Source organism: Bubalus kerabau, chromosome 13, assembly GCF_029407905.1.
Source record: "Bubalus kerabau isolate K-KA32 ecotype Philippines breed swamp buffalo chromosome 13, PCC_UOA_SB_1v2, whole genome shotgun sequence".
Lineage (NCBI taxonomy): Eukaryota > Metazoa > Chordata > Mammalia > Artiodactyla > Bovidae > Bubalus > Bubalus kerabau.
Window position 1 is genome coordinate 15447941 of NC_073636.1, and position 17493 is coordinate 15465433.

At 40.3% G+C, this 17493-nt stretch overlaps 1 long non-coding RNA gene across 1 annotated transcript; it reads right to left on the reverse strand.

The window, feature by feature from the left end:
• Positions 1–4381: 4381 nt before the first annotated feature.
• LOC129625351 (uncharacterized) lies at positions 4382–16390 on the reverse strand. Its single transcript, XR_008701367.1, has 3 exons — positions 16042–16390; positions 5220–5284; positions 4382–4573 (listed from the first exon to the last, which is right to left on the reverse strand). It is a non-coding gene; the product is annotated as an uncharacterized LOC129625351 (long non-coding RNA).
• Positions 16391–17493: the final 1103 nt, after the last annotated feature.

Here is a 17493-nt window from a genome sequence, read left to right on the forward strand (position 1 = left end):
AAATTCAATAAGAAAACATCAAACAAAAATCCCAGTTTAAAAAAAATGGTAAAATATTTGAACAGACACTTCACCAAAGAAGATATACAGATGGCAAATGAGCTCATAAGCAGATGCTCAAAATCATTAGTCATTTGGGAAATATACATTAAAACCACAGTAAGATACCATTATAAACATATTTAAATGGCTTCTATCGAGAAACACTGACAATACCAAATGCTGACAAAGATTTGGAGCAAGGGGAACTCTATACACTGATGGTAGAAATGCAGAATGGTACAGCAGCTTTAGAAAATGGCTTGACAGTTTCTCATAAAGCCAAACATACATTTGCTATATGACCCAGTGATGCTACTTCTTAAAATTTACCCTAGCAAAATGAAAACTTACGCTCTGACAGACATACAAAAATAAATTAACATGAGGTGAGTATCACTCAGAGCATCTTAATGTGTCAATGTTCAAATTTGATCAGAGTGAAAAAAGAAAATATGTAAAGAGAGAGAGATAAACTGATAAGAAAATATTTGACTGCAGAAATCCCTTAAAAATAAAATCTGTGTGAGACCTAAAGGATGAGAAGAATGGGGAGTTATTGTTTAATGCATACTAAGTCACTTCAGAAAACTAGTCAATCTAATCACACGGACCACAGCCTTGTCTAACTCAATGAAACTAAGCCATGCCCTGTGGGGCTACCCAAGATGGGCAAGTCATGGTGAAGAGGTCTGACAGAATGTGGTCCACTGGAGAAGGGAATGGCAAACCACTTCAGTATTCTTGCCTTGAGAACCCCATGAACAGTATGAAACGGCAAAATGATAGGATACTGAAAGAGGAACTCCCCAAGTCAGTAGGTACCCAATATGCTGCTGGAGATCAGTGGAGAAATAACTCCAGAAAGAATGAAGGGATGGAGCCAAAGCAAAAACAATACCCAGTTGTGGATGTGACTGGTGATGGAAGCAAGGTCCGATGCTGTAAAGAGCAATATTGCATAGGAACCTGGAATGTTAGGTCCATGAATCAAGGCAAATAGGAAGTAGTAAAACAGGAGATGGCAGAATGAACATCAGCATTCTAGGAATCAGTGAACTAAAATGGACTGGAATGGGTGAATTTAACTCAGATGACCATTATATCTACTACTGAGGGCAGGAATCCCTTAGAAGAAATGGAGTAGCCATCATGGTCAACAAAAGAGTCTGAAATGCAGTACATGGATGCATCTCAAAAACAACAGAATGATCTCTGTTCATTTCCAAGGCAAACCATTCAATATCACAGTAACCCAAGCCTATGCCCCAACCAGTAATGCTGAAGAAGCTGAAGTTGAACGGTTCTATGAATACCTCCAAGACCTTTGAGAACTAACACCCAAAAAAGATGTCCTTTTCATTATAGGGGACTAGAATGCAAAAGTAGGAAGTCAAGAAACACCTGGAGTAACAGGCAAATTTGGCCTTGGAATACAGAATGAAGCAAGACAAAGGCTAATAGAGTTTTGCCAAGAGAACACACTGGTCATAGGAAACACCCTCTTCCAACAACACAAGAGAAGACTTTACATATGGACATCACCAGATGGTCAACACTGAAATCAGATTGATTATATTCTTTGCAGCCAAAGATGGAGAAGGTCTATACAGTCAGCAAAAACAAGACTGGGAGCTGACTGTGGCTCAGATCATGAACTCTTTATTGCCAAATTCAGACTTAAATTGAAGAAAGTAGGGAAAACCACTAGACCATTCAAGTATGACCTAAATCAAATTCCTTATGATTATACAGTGGAAGTGAAAACTAGATTTAAGGAACTAGATCTGGTAGATAGAGTGCCTAATGGCACTCTATGGACGGAGGTTCATATGGACAGAGGTTCCTGACATTTACAGGAGACAGGTAACAAGACCATCCCCATGGAAAATAAATACAAAAAACCAAATGGCTGTGCCTTAAAAATAGCTGTGAAAAGAAGAGAAGATAAAGCAAAGCAGAAAAGGAAAGATAAGTGTCTGAATGCAGAGTCCCAAAGAATAGCAAGGAGAGATAAGAAAGCCTTCCTCATCGATCAATACAAAGAAATAGAGGAAAACAATAGAATAGGAAAGACTAGAGATCTCTTCAAGAAAATTTGAGATACCAAGGGAACATTTCATGCAAAGATGGGCTTGATAAAGGACAGAAATGGTATGGACCTAACAGGAACAGAAGATATTAAAAAGAGATGGCAAGAATACACAGAAGAACTGTACAAAAAAGATTTTCATGACCAATATAATCACGATGGTGTGATCACTCACCTAGAGCCAGACATCCTAGAATGTGAAGGCAAGTGGACCTTAGAAAGCATCACTACGAACAAAGCTAGTGGAGGTGATGGAATTCCAGTTAAGCTCTTTCAAATCCTGAAAGATGATACTGTAAAAGTGCTGCACTCAATATGCCAGCAAATTTGGAAAACTCAGCAGTGGCCACAGGACTGGAAAAGGTCCGTTTTCATTCCAATCCCAAAGAAAGGCAATGCCAAAGAATGCTCAAACTACCGCACAATTGCATTAATCTCACACGCTAGTAAAGTAATGCTCAAAATCCTCCAAGCCAGGCTTCAGCAATACGTGAACAGTGAAATTCCAGATGTTCAAGCTGGTTTTAGAAAAGGCAGAGGAATCAGAGATCAAATTGCCAACATCCGCTGGATCATCGAAAAAGCAAGAGAGTTCCAGAAAAACATCTGTTTCTGCTTTATTGACTATGCCAAAGCCTTTGACTGTGTGGATCACAATAAACTGTGGAAAATTCTGTAAGAGATGGAATACCAGACCACCTGACCTGCCTCTTGAGAAACCTATATGCAGGTCAGGAGGCAACAGTCAGAACTGGACATGGAACAACAGACTGGTTCCAAATAGGAAAAGGAGTACGTCAAGGGTGGATATTGTCACCCTGCTTATTTCACTTATATGCAAAGTACATCATGAGAAACGCTGGGCTGGAAGAAACACAAGGTGGAATCAAGATTGCCGGGAGAAATATCAATAACCTCAGATATGCAGAACACAACCCTTATGGCAGAGAATGAAGAGGAACTAAAAAGCCTCTTGATGAAAGTGAAAGAGGAGAGTGAAAAAGTTGGCTTAAAGCTCAACATTCAGAAAACTAAGATCATGGCATCTGGTCCCATCATTCATGGGAAATAGATGGGGAAACAGTGGAAACAGTGTCAGACTTTATTTTTCTGGGCTCCCAAATCACTGCAGATGGTGACTGCAGCCATGAAATTAAAAGACGCTTACTCCTTGGAAGGAAAGTTATGACCAACCTAGATAGCATATTCAAAAGCAGAGACATTACTTTGCCAACAAAGGTCTGTCTAGTCAAGACTATGGTTTTTCCAGTGGTCATGTATGGATGTGAGAATTGGACTGTGAAGAAAGCAGAGCGCCGAAGAATTGATGCTTTTGAATTGTGGTGTTGGAGAAGACTCTTGAGAGTCCCTTGGACTGCAAGGACATCCAACCAGTCCATTCTAAAGGAGAGCAGTCCTGGGTGTTCTAAAGCTGAAACTCCAATACTTTGGCCACCTCATGTGAAGAGTTGACTCATTGGAAAAGACTCTGATGCTGGAAGTTTTTGGGGTCAGGAGGAGAAGGGGATGACAGAGGATGAGATGGCTGGATGACATCATCGACTCGATGGACATGAGTCTGAGTGAACTCCGGGAGTTGCTGATGGACAGGGAGGCCTGGCGTGCTGCGATTCCTGGGGTCGCAAAGAAACAGACATGGCTGAGCGACTGAACTGAGCTGACTGTACTGAAGTCACTTCAGTTGTGTTCAACTCTTTGAGGCCCTATGGACCATAGCCTGTCAGGCTCCTTTGTCCATGGGATTCTGCCAGCAAGAATACTGGAGTGGGTTGCCATTTCCTCCTCCAGGGTATTGTTAAATAGGTACACAGTTTCAGTTTTACAAGATGACATGAGTTATGGAGATGGGTGGTGGCGATGGTTGCAGAACATTATAAATGCATATTGTACCAGGAACTGTACACTTAGAAATAGTTAAATAGTTTTATATTTTGTGTATTTTACCACAATAAAAATGTTAAAACAATATTCAAGAATACTAACAATAAAATATTAAAATCTCAAAAAAATTTTAAAAGTAAACGTGTCAATTTCTCTTCACTCAGTGTCACATAAAACAAAGTTATACTGCTTTAGCCTAGTCATTTAGATAGACTTCATGGGTAAAGCAGATTTAATTTAAAATTCCTGATCTTTCATTTCAATTACATCATGATATTGTGAGGGTTCAGTTCAGTCCAGTCGCTCAGTTGTGTCCAACTCTTTGAGACCCCATGGACTGCAGCACACCAGGCCTCCCTGTCCATCACCAACTCCCAGAGCTTGCTCAAACTAACGTCCATCGAGTTGCTGATTCCATCCAACCATCTCATCTTCTGTCATCCCCTTCGCCTCCTGTCTTCAATCTATCCTAGCAGCAGGATCTTTTCCAATGAGTCAGTTCTTCACATCAGGCAGCCAAAGTATTGTGAGGGTAGCCTCCTGCATATTTCAGGAACAATGAGGCCAAGAGTTTGGTCATTATTAGAGAAATGTACACTGATTGAGACATCTTTGTCCCTTTCAATAATATAATTTTAATATAATGCATAACTTTTTAAAAATTATGAATTCTGTGACCTGTACCCGAGCTAGTTTTTGCAGAACTGGTTATGTTCCACCTGCCAGTCACCTCAGGAAGTTACTACAATGGTTTGCTTTACTGTGTATCTGTTATTAGGGTTGACAAGGCTAATATCCCACCATGGGTTCTTTCCCTGACCATGAGAGATTATAAAATGACTTGCAGCAGATTTCACATCTTTAAATATGCTGGTATTGTTATTTTCTTTCCCAGTCACACAGTTGACTGGATAAAAATTCCCAAAGCCCTACTCAGGTTCCTACAAGGCAGTGAAATGGAATTTGTGCTCCCTCCACCCCATCTAATGTTCTTCTTCTTTTTAATTGTGAAACTATCCTGGGTACTGTTTCTCTATTTATAGCTCAGACAATTCAACTCCAGGCAGGTGGTTCTACTGAAAGATAAACAGACTTGTAACAAACCCCCACTGGTTCATAAATGGTCAGCTGTGCTGACATCCAGGCTGCAGGTGACTAAACCCATCTGGGAATGTTTGTCATTTACCACACAGTGCTGGGACTCCCACAGTGTCTTGGCCAAAGGACAGCTGATTCTCAGCATTTTTATCTCTAAGAAAAAAAAATCAAAATCAGTGGTCATATAAACTGGTTAAAAGTATCAGGTATGTATCAGTAGAATCTAATATACGAAATCCAAAAATTAACCTCATTACTACCTTTTCCTAAAGTGCTTGTTGATTGTGGAAGATATTTTAGAGGATCTTGTTAAACATTCTTGCCTTTGAAAATGTGGTTTGGTCCAGCTGGAGTAGCCTTAGGCATCCTTCCAGCCTTCTTCCTTACATTTTTTTTTTCTGTCTTTCCCCATGCATGGAGTGAGATCTCATACACTGTTACATGAAGAGAGTAGATAAAGAATGACAGGAATTTCCCTTTCAAGAGTGTATTTCTGCATGGTGGTAGTTTAGTCGCTAAATCGTGTCTGACTCTTGCGACCCCATGGAGTGTTGCCCACCAGGTTCTTCTGTCAATGGGATTTTCCAGGCAAGAATACTGGAAAGGGTTGCTATTTCCTTCTCCAGGGGATCTTCCTGACCCTGAGATTGACCTCAAGTCTCCTGCACTGCAGGCAGATTCTTTACTGACTGAGCTATGACAGCTCTCTATTTAGGGATTTCTGTATACCCTCTTTCAATTTCCCATTCCCACCACGGTCTCCTTGGATTTTATGCCATCCAGTTAATGAATTCATGTTGTATCTTCTTACCTCCTAGCTAATTAAATCTACCTGATAGTATGAACTATTCTTTTGGTCACAAATACATTCTTCTCTCTATATGTAATTGACATATAACATTAGTTTCAGGTGTACAGCATAGTGATTCTGTATTTGTATATATTGAGCAGTGTTCACAATAAATCTAGTTAACATCTGCCACCACAGATAGTTACCCAACAAATTTTTTGGTGTGATGAAATTAAAAGACGCTTACTCCTTGGAAGGAAAGTTATGACCAACCTAGATAGCATATTCAAAAGCAGAGATATTACTTTGCCAACAAAGGTCCATCTAGTCAAGGCTATGGTTTTTCCTGTGGTCATGTATGGATGTGAGAGTTGGACTGTGAAGAAGGCCGAGCGCCAAAGAATTGATGCTTTTGAACTGTGGTGTTGGAGAAGACTCTTGAGAGTCCATTGGAGACTCAAGGGATCCAACCAGTCCATTCTGAAGGAGATCAGACCTGGGATTTCTTTGGAAGGAATGATGCTAAAGCTGAAACTCCAGTACTTTGGCCACCTCATGCGAAGAGTTGACTCATTGGAAAGGACTCTGATGCTGGGAGGGATTGGGGGCAGGAGGAGAAGGGGACGACAGAGGATGAGATGGCTGGATGGCATCACTGACTTGATGGACGTGAGTCTGAGTGAACTCTGGGAGTTGGTGATGGACAGGGAGGCTTGGCGTGCTGCGATTCATGGGGTTGCAGAGTCGGACACAACTGAGCAACTGAACTGAACCGAACTGAGGCCACTTCAGATCTATTTTCTTAGTGATTTTCACGTTAAAAATACTGTCTTATTAACTATAGTCACCATGCTGTATGTTACATCCCTGAGTTATCGTATATCAGGAAGTCTGTACCTTTTGACTACCTTCATCTATTTCCAACCCCTACCACCCCCTGCCTCTAGCAACCACCAGTCTGTCAGTCTGTTCTCTTTATCTGTGTGCTTGCTATTTTTTTTTTTTTGTAAGATTCCACATATAAGTGAGATCATATGGTATTTGTCTGTCTTTATCTATCTTATTGCACTTGGATAATGCTCTCAGGGTACATCCATGTTGATGCAAGTGCCAGATTTCACGCTTTCTTATGGCTGAGTAATATTCCATTGATTACATAGTATCACATTCTCTTTATCCATTCATCCAGCAATGGAGACTTGCATTGTTTCTTTGTCTTGGCTGTTGTGAATGATGCTGAAACAAATATGTGTGTGCAAATATCATTTCAAGTTAGTGTTTTTGTCTTCAAATCATACCCAGAAGTGGAATTGCTGGATCAGATGGTAGTGCTATTTTTAATTTTTAAGGTACCTCCACAGAGTTTTCCATAGTGACTGCACCTTACATTCCCATCAGGATGAATAGCCACACAGCAAGTTCTAAAGGCTGTATTTATCCATCCTGGAAAAAATACATTTGACATGGCAACTTTTTTGGATAAGTATGATTGGTTAATTTTATGTGATCATACACAATTGTTTATGGCAGGGCGATATCAGTGAATTAAATTTTTGTGACGGGGAACACCATCCCTACATACTTTGACTATAAGGGTGTTGCTGTTGTTCAGTCGCCCAGTCATGTCCAACTCTTTATGACCCCATGGACTACAGCACACCAGGCCTCCCTGTCCGTCACCATCTCCCGAAGTTTGCCCAAGTTCATGTCCATTGCATTGGTGATGCCATCCAGCCATCTCATTCTCTGATGCTCTCTTCTCCTTCTGCCCTCAGTCTTTCCCAGCATCAGGGTCTTTTCCAATGAGTCAGCTGTTTGCATTAGACGACCAGAATACTGGAGCTTCTGTATCAGTCCTTCCAAAGAGTATTCAGGGTTGATTTCCCTTAAGATTGACTGGTTTGATCTCCCTGTTGTCCAAGAGACTTTCAGGAGTCTTCTCCAGCACCACAGTTCCAAGGTATCAATTCTTTGGTGTTCTGCATTCTTTACACTCCAACTCACACAACTGTATATGACCACTGGGAAGACCATAGCCTTGACTGCATGGACCTTTGTCAGCAGAGTAATGTCTCTGCTTTTCAACACACTGTCTAGGTTTGTCATAGCTTTCTTTCCAAGAAACAAACATCTTCTTATCTCATGGCTGCAGTCGCCCTCTGCATTGATTTTAGAGCCCAAGAAGAGGAAATCTGTCACTACTTCCACCTTTTCCTCTTCTATTTGCCATGAAGTGATGGGTCCTGATGCCATTATCTTAGTTTTAATATTTAGTTTTAAGCCACCTCTTTCACTCTCCTTGTTCATCCTCACTGAGAAGCTCTTTAGCTCCTCTTTGCTTTCTGCCATTTGAGTGGTATCACCAGCATATCTGACGCTGTTGATGTTTCTCCTGCCTATCTTGATTCCAGCTTGTAACTCATCCAGTCCGGCATTTCTCATGAGGAGGACCATGATGACATTTTGTATCAGTGTCAGTTCAGATCATCTATCCAAGAAGGCTCAAATGATCTTGGTATCCCCCTTTCCTGAGTATATGCTATTAAATGACCTTAGAAGACTGAGAAATGTGCATCTGTTACCATGTATACTTTCTGTGATATTTCAGAAATGTGGCACTTCTGTTGGGGGCCAGATTCACTTCCAATAGATGGGCTCTGGGTCTGTGAATTTGCTTAGGTCTGGAATGGAAGGAAGGTGTTGTAATTTTCCATAGCAGCAGTTGACATCTGCCTTCTGTTTCCTTGCTCTTGATCTCTTGTCAATGTTATAAAATCAAGTCATATCCTTGCTGCTGGCCTAGTTATCTCACACCATAGGTCTCTGCAAGTCAAGACCCCCTGATTGTCAATCTAGTTTTGCTCTATATTACCGTGTTTATATCCAACTTACTTCCAATGGTTAAATGCTGTTACTTGGGTTTGAATATTCTAGAATCCTCTTACCTCAAAAGCACAAGGAAACCCAGTTTCAAAGCAGCTTCTTCCACTGTCAAGATGGACTTACAGACAATAGTCCCCATTAAACTTTCTCCACATGTAAAATGAGATTGGCAATCAAAAGAGGCTGATGTTTGTTTTACAAAAATAAGAGTGAAACACTTGACAGCCTAAGGAGAAAGCGATTCCTTGTCCATTACAAAACGAGTTGGGAGCGCTTCTAATCCATGTCTGGCATAATGAAGAGAAAGGGTCTTAACATATGCTCCCCACTGAAACCGTGAAGAAGTTACTTCTTACTCTCTTCATTTGCTAGCTGAAGAATCCCATTTTCCTTCCCAAGTAGCATCTAACTGGTAGCGTATATGGTGATAAAATTGGTTAGGTATGGAGCGTGAATGCAGTTTTAGTACTGAATTTATTTAATCTAGGACATTTCTTCTTGTACATGTAAGTGTAACTTAAACAAATCAATTCCATCTGATTAAACTCACTTTACGTGGTTAATGTACCATGGACACTCTTTCTCCTCTGGTGCTTTTCCCAAAGATCACAGGAAGAACATTTAGATGTTCGTTTTGCGTGTCACCCCAATGCACATAAAATCCAATAGATTCAAAAGGAAACATTGCATTAAATTAATTCAGTTTCAAGTTCAAAGACTCATCATGTATGATAAACAAAACCAAAGGAAATGATGAGATGCAGTGTCACATTTCATTTAATATCTAAATCCACTCAGAACAAGGTAGTATTTAATTCACTGTAGCCTCACTGTGTACTCATATGGCACAGCTCCTTAGGGAAAGAAAAACGCTCCAGGAACTCAGAGTTGGCAAATATAATGTGAAGTTATAAATGATTTAGAGCAGCAGTTCTTAACATTGGTTGCACATTAGAATCACTAGGGGAACTAGTACAATTCCCAATTCTCTGGCCTCACCTTGGACTAATTAATTCAGGACTTCTGTGGTTAAGACCCAGGCAACAATATTTTTTAAACCTCCCCAGATAACCCCAATGTGTAAGTAAGCCTGAGATCCTCTGATTTGCAAAGTGGTTCTCAAAAGTTGACATGGCTCAAATCATGTAAAAGTCTTATTAAGACTCAGATTCCTGGGCCATACCAAGAGTTTCTCAATCAGTAGGTCTAGAATTTGCATTTCCAACAAGTTAAGGAAATGACAACCCACTCCAGTATTCTTGCCTAGAGAATTCCATGGACAGAGGAGCCTGGTGGGCTGCAGTCCGTGGGATCACAAAGAGTCAGACACGACTGAGCGATTTCACTTTCTTTCTTTCTCAGTTTATGTTCTTGCCATTGGTCTAGGAATCACACTTTGAGAACCACAACTAGGTGCTTTTTTCCTGTGTTATCTTCTGGGAGCTTTATAGATTTGTGTTTTACATTTAGGTCTATGATCTAGTTTATGTTCATTTTATGAAGACTGTAGTGTCTTTGTCTAGATTCATTGTCTACCTGTCCTAGTACCATTTGTGAAAAGCATCACCTTTGCTTCATAGTATTGCCTTTGCTCCTTTATCAAGCAGCCGTGTTCATTTGGTCTTTGTGTATACTCTCTATTCTGTTCCCTTGATCTCTTTGTTTCTTCCTTTGCATATGCCACAGTCTCGATTACTGTAACTTTTATAGAAAGTCTTGTAGTCAAGTGGTATCTGTTCCCTAACTTGGTTCTTTTCCTTCAACATTATATTTAGTACTCTGTCTTTTGCCCAACCATATATACTTTAGAATCAGTTCATCAATATCCACAAAATAATGGGATTTTTATTGGGAATGAATTGAGACTATAGATCAAGTTGGGGAGAACTGACATCTTGAAAATATTGTCTTTTTATCCACTAACATGGATTTATTTTTTTTTTTAATTGTGGTTAGATATTTTGTTCACATTTTTGTAGTTTTCCTCATATAGATCCTACTTTGTTAGGTTTATACCAAAATATTCCCAGGTGGCACAGTGGTAAAGAATCCACTTTCCAGTGCTTGAGACACAATCCCTTGGTTGGGAAGATCCCTTGAAGTAGGAAATTGCAACCCACTTTAGTATTCTTGCCTGGAAAATTCCATGGACAGAGAAGCCTGGCAGGCTACAGTTCACAGGGTCCCAAAGAGTCACACATGACTGAGCACACAGATATTCCCTTTTTTGAGGGGTGCTAGTATAATTGGCAATGTGTTTCTAGTTTTAGCATATACCTGTTCATTACTTGTATACAGAAAAACAATTGACTTTTGCATTTTAATCTTGCAAACTTGCTAAAATTGTAAATTAGTTATGAATTTTGTCAGTTCTTTTTTATTTTCCATATAGATGATCATGTAATATGTGAACAAAGACAGTTTTAGTCTTCCCAATTTGTATACCTTTTATTTCCTATTCTTGTCTTAATGCATTAGCTAGAACTTCCAGTATGAGGTTGAAAAGCAGTGGTAAAAGAAAAAAATCCTTGCCTTGTTCCTAATCTTAGTAGGGAAGCTTCAAATTTCTCACCATTAAGTCTAATAGTTACTTTGTCCAAGCTCCTACTGCTTGCTGCACAACAGGCCAATAAATCAAGAAATCAGTTACTGGGGCGAGGAATATCAACTTTATTCATAATGCCAGCAAACCCAGAAGATGGTGGACTCTTACCCCCAAAGAGCCATCTTGCCTGAGTTAGAATTCAAGCTTCTTTTATACTAAAAGAGGAGAGTGTGAAGTCAAGCATTTCTGGTTTTCGTCAGCCTCCAGAGGGTATGTATTCATTTCTTCCTCCCTGCAGTCATTCATAGGTGGGGCTGGCCTTTACATTTTCTCTGAGCTTAAAAGGTATTTTAGCTTCACGCTCATTGCCTGGGAGGCAGGGTTCCCACTGATGGGCCATTATGTATAATTTAAGCTTATAGACAACATCCCTTTAGTGACTGAATTGTTTTATAATAGAATACAAAAGGTTGTTCCCCATTACAGATCCCCACTTTCAATGCCCATTCTACAGTCTTATGGGAAAAGGGATAAGACCACTCTGGCTGGCTACTCCCTGATGAAAAGATGTGATGAATATTCCTTAGAATCTTTAGTCAGACCTTTTTTATCTACAACTATTTGAACCCAGTTCCAACTATTTGAAACCTCCTAGCACTCTGCTGTCTAATCCCTAACTAAACTTGAGGTTTTTGTTTCAGTTGCCAATACATATACTAAATTCCTGTGCTTTTTTTTGGACAAAATTAAACAAATCAGTTGACCCTTCTGAGGCTACAGTGGAGTTACTTCAGTTGGATAGGCAGACCTGTTGTAGGCAAACCCATGTTCAAAGGTTAGTATAGTGCCCAAGTGTCTTTCCAAGGTGGAGACAGTGGTGAAGAAACTGCCTGCCAACGCAGGATACATAAGAGACATGGGCACGATCCTTGGGTCTGGAAGATTCCCTGGAGAAGGAAATGGCAATCCACTCCAGTATTATTTCCTGGAGAATCTCATGGACAGAGGAACCTGGTAGGCAACAGTCCATAGGGTCAAAAGAGTTAGACAAGACTGAAGCAACATGCACACATTCATGCACAGTGCCCAAAGATTTAATGTAATTTGGCATCTGCTAGGTCTTTTTGCATTTATACATTCTCCTGCCTGGGAAGACACCTGTAATGGTTTTTACCATACAACATTTTAAAGGGGCCTAATTGAATCCTGCTTCTGGGAGCCACTGATCTGTAGCAGGCCAACTGGCAAGGCCTTATCCCAAGTTAAATTAATCTCTTAATATTTTAGTGACATTTCTTTTGAAGGTGTGAGTCCTTCTAGGTGAACGTAGATGAATGCAATTTTAATGTCTTCATCCAAATCAGGGGATGATTTCCCTAATGGAGGGCTTTAACTGCTTCAGAAAGTTTCTGTCCAGGTAAGATTTGTTTCCACTCATCCTGAAAATACTTTGGCCACCTGATTAGAAGAGTTGACTTATTGGAAAAGACCCTGATGCTGGGAAGGTTTGAGGGTGGGAAGAGAAGGAGACAACAGAGGATGAGATGGTTGGATGGCATCACCAACTCAATGGACATGAGTTTGAGGAAATTCTGGGAGATAGTGAAGGACAGGGAAGCCTGGTGTGCTGCAGTCCATGGGGTCACAAAGAGTCAGCCATGACTGAGCAACAGAACAACAAAAACACCCTGAAAAAGTGTCGGCACAAACATTAGCAGGTTATCTGAAACTTCTTGCAGGTCAAGGCATTTGAATAGAGTCTGTTTTTCAATCCTCAATAGGGCAGGTTCCTCTGTGTTGACACCCATCTGGGGAGGTCTGATGTGGTCTTTGGATTATTCTCAAGACCTTGTAGGAAAGAGCTGGGTCTTCTTTTCTGGGGTTTGCATGACAGCCATCTGAGGCTTAAAGCATGTTCTTGTGGGCCTCTGTTATCAAGCTGTTCTGGTGTAAAATTTCAGGGGGAGATCTGTCAGAACTTAATCAGTTCACTCTCCACTGTCAATTTTACTCAGGGCTCTTGTCGGGAATTAGGCATCTCATGTCCAAGGGAGTCCCTGGACCTCCTCAAAGTGTTCCCCTTTCTACCATATTAGAGGCTCTATTCTTCAGTCTCAGAGGGCAACCCGTTTTCCAATGTTCCTCCTTCTTACAGTAAGCATGTTGTTCCTTTCCCAATGGTGACTTAGCTGTTTTCAAGTTACTTGCCTTCCAGGAAGCCAATGCCAAATAAATGACACTTCTCTTTGCATCTTCTTTTTTCTGCTATTGCTCCCTGTTGAATACTTTAAAAGAAACATCTACCAATTGAGAAAAGGTCATTCCAAATATACTGTCTAATTCTTTGCAACTTTCTCCTGATATCTGAGGTACTTGGCCTGAAAGTCAAATTCACCATTTTAATATTGTCAGGAACCTTGAGATCTGTATTAGTACGATGTGTGTAGGCCTGATAAATCCTTTCCAGAAATTCAGAAAGGTCTTCATTTGTTTTGCTGGATTTCTTGAATACTGTTCAGACTTTCTTGCTTTGGTTTCCCTTTTCAAAGTTCTGCCAAGATGCACCAATAAACAGTGCTCTAATAAGGGCCTTCTTCCCTCACTGGGGTCCCCATTTAATCCCAGCCTTTCCAATTAAACAAATCTGAGAAACTCAACCAGTAATTTGTTTGCATTTAGGCAGCATCTGATATAATGGTGGAAGAGAACTTGCCTTGACCCGGAAGAGGCTCCTGACCCAAACTGGGTGCCCTGTCAGGCTTCAAATTGCAATATTAGGCCAAGTCCCTGTGCCCTAGAGCTAACAGAGGATTTTCTAATTGAGTTCTGTAAGGAGGGGAAGTCTAGAACCCAGGGTCCAAAACTGGGGCAGAATAAGAACAGAAGGTGGTAGAGGGGGTGGACATACTGGCATAAGTGTCCAGAGAGTCTGGGGCAGCTTGCTCAGCCAGAGTTTTTAAGGTTTGAAGCCACATAGTCTCACTTTCATTCCCTTCCTTTTCTTATCTCCTTGATAGTAGTACAAATGCTTGCATAATAACATATTATCATTCTTCCATACTTCTTCACAAAATAGTTAGAGTATTCAAAAGCCACCATAAAACCATACATAGCAGTGAATCATCTAATCATTGTAAGGATGCCTTTTTGCTTTGCTATCAACCAACTGGGATTACAATGCAATTGAACAGAAACTTGATTACTGTTGTAACAATTTAAGATAATTACTAAAATCATGACTGATATAATTTACAAGGATATATCAGAATTTTAGAAGTTCCATATAATTTATAAAATGTGTATTAATGACATTTACCATATGATAGCATCTAAGTTTTATCACCACTTATTTGACAAAGCCTCCCATAAAATTCAATACGACAAATGAGCCCAGTTAGTTTAATAGTGCCCTCTCTGTGATGGAGAAAAACAAATAATTTGGGGGGTTTCAGGGACCCTTGCCTGGCAAATCCCATGGACGGAGGAGCTTGGTGGGCTGCAGTCCATGGGGTCGCTAGGAGTCAGACATGACTGAGCGACTTTACTTTCACTTTTCACTTTCATGCATTGGAGAAGGAATTGGCAACCCACTCCAGTGTTCTTGCCTGGAGAATCCCAGGGACGGGGGAGCCTGGTGGGCTGCCGTCTCTGGGGTTGCACAGAGTCGGACACGACTGAAGGGACTTAGCAGCAGCAGCAGCAACAGGGACCCTTCAGAGCCAATGAAATAAAGCTTTTGTACAGACTAATCTTGGCAATGCCACTCATGTATAACACATGTACAAACACAGAAACAGGGACCTCATAGTTCCCATTCAGAAATTTTAGCCATGAAGCAGATACAACAATATAAAACCCATCAGTTACAAGAGGTTGTATTCAAGTGGGGGTTTCTGGCAGGTGGGACAAATCAAGGTCACCTGTCTAGATAGCTAACCCCTTTTTGCTAATATTTATGGAAAAACATACTTCTATTTCTCTTTGTAGCTTTTGATGATTTTGGAACTAAATGGTACTTTTATCTTCTTCCTCAGAATGTCCCACTCTTGGTCAAGAACAGACAGGTTTTGTTCCGATTCCTTTTTTCCATTTGACATCAGTAAATGTTTCAATTATCACAAAGCTAATTTGGCTATAAATGGAGAAACAACACCAAAGAAAATGAAACAAAAACTCAAAAGAGCAAACAGAAAATCCTAAATAAACATTCAAGTTTGGTCTTGAGGTTTTACATATACCAAAGACACAGGAGGCCTTAAAGAAGATAATTAATACAACAAGGTTAGCAATCTATGGGTTTTGGGGTCCTGAGGTAACCTTGCCTAACCCCCCTGGGGAGATCCTAACAGGTACTGTGGTCACACCTTGCTACAATAAAATAGTTTCTTCCTCTTACCCAGGGGTTCATAGATGTAATCAGATCCCTCATCCAAAATGTGTGGCAGAAGACTTTCTTTAGGGCTGGTTGAAACATTCCCCATTTTTAAAGATATAAATTCAAGACAAACACACAAATGACACATACAAATGCTGGCATCATTTGGTTCACAAGTTGAGTAAAAGTCCAATAACACTTTGCTCTCTCCAACAAGGTACCCTACTCAAATGCAAAACAGATTGGCTTATTCTTAATAAAAAGCTCCAAATGGAGAGGATATAAAGTTTCCAGCTATACACACTGGAGTGACTTACCCTACTGCATGGTAGCTCCCAAATGGGGATTCTTTGCTCCAGCTGGCAAGCTCTGGGGCAACGGGTGCTGCTTCTGGGAAGTTTGAAGGGAAGGTCCTCAGGACAAATAATCCCAGCAGCTTGCTAGGGCTTTGTGTGAAAATTCCTCAACCGGAGCCTGTTGGCCATGAGCAGTAAGACTCCTGGATGGCTTCCCAAAACCTGTTGCTGAGTCCAAGCTCATACAGCTCGCCACATGACAGGCCAATAATCAAGTGAGGAATTGTTGGGGCAAAAAATAGTGACTTTATTTGGAAAGCCAGAAAACTGATAAAATAGTAGGCTTAGACCCCAAAGAACCATTGCTTGAGTTAGAATTCAGGCTTTTTTATACTAAAAGGGGTGGGGCTAAAGTCAAAGTTTTCCTGTTTCCCGTCAGCCGCTGAAGGAGAGGTGTTAATTGCTTCCTCCTTGTAGTCATTCACAGATGGGCCAGGTCAGGATGTTTCCTGCGAGCTAAGCAAAGGTATTTTAACATAATGCTCATAACCCTGGGAGGCAGGGTTCCCAGAGAGGGCCATAACTCATAAGAGAATACAAAATATTCTTCCCTGTTGCATAATATTACCTGTTGTTTTTTTTTTTTTAAATGTTCTTTAGTGAGGAGGGCATGTCAACCCACTCCAGTATTCTTGCCTGGAGAATTCGCATAGACAGAGGAGCCTGGCAGGCTGCAGTCCATTGAGTCACAGAGAGTCGGACATGACTGAGCAACTAAGCATAAAGCAAGTTGAGTAAGTCCCCTCCATTTCAGCTTATTGAGAGTTTTTACCATTATAGGTGTTGGATTTTGTCAATTGCTTTTTCTGAATCTCTTGATATGATCATGTGATTTTGTATTCTTTATCCTGTTGATGTGATGGGTTACATTGTTGTTTAACCAGCCTTGCATACCTGGAATAAGACTCATTTGGTCATAATAAATATATGATGCTCCTTATACATGGTGTTAGATTCCATTTGCTAATTTTTTTAAAGGATTTTTGCATCTGTGTTCTTGAGATACTAGTCTGTAGTTTTCTTTTATTGCAATGTCTTGGCCTTGTTCTGGTATTAGAGTGATGCTGATCTCATGGAATGAGTTAGGGAGTATTCCTTCTTCTCTTTTCTGAAAATTAGTATAATTTCTTTCTTAAATGACTGGTAAAATTTACTTGTGAACCCATTTTGGACTAATGATCTATGTTTTGGAAGGTTATTATACTTATTGATTTATTTTCTATCATTGCTATTGTCTATTCAGATTGTTTTCTTCTTGGGTGAGTTTTGATAGATTTTGTCTTTCAAAGAATTGATGCATTTCATCTAGGTCACCAAATTTGTGGGCATTGAATTGTTCATAGTATTCTTTTATTACCGTTTTAAAAAGTATCAGCAGTATCTGTACTGATATACCCTGTTTTATTTTTGGTA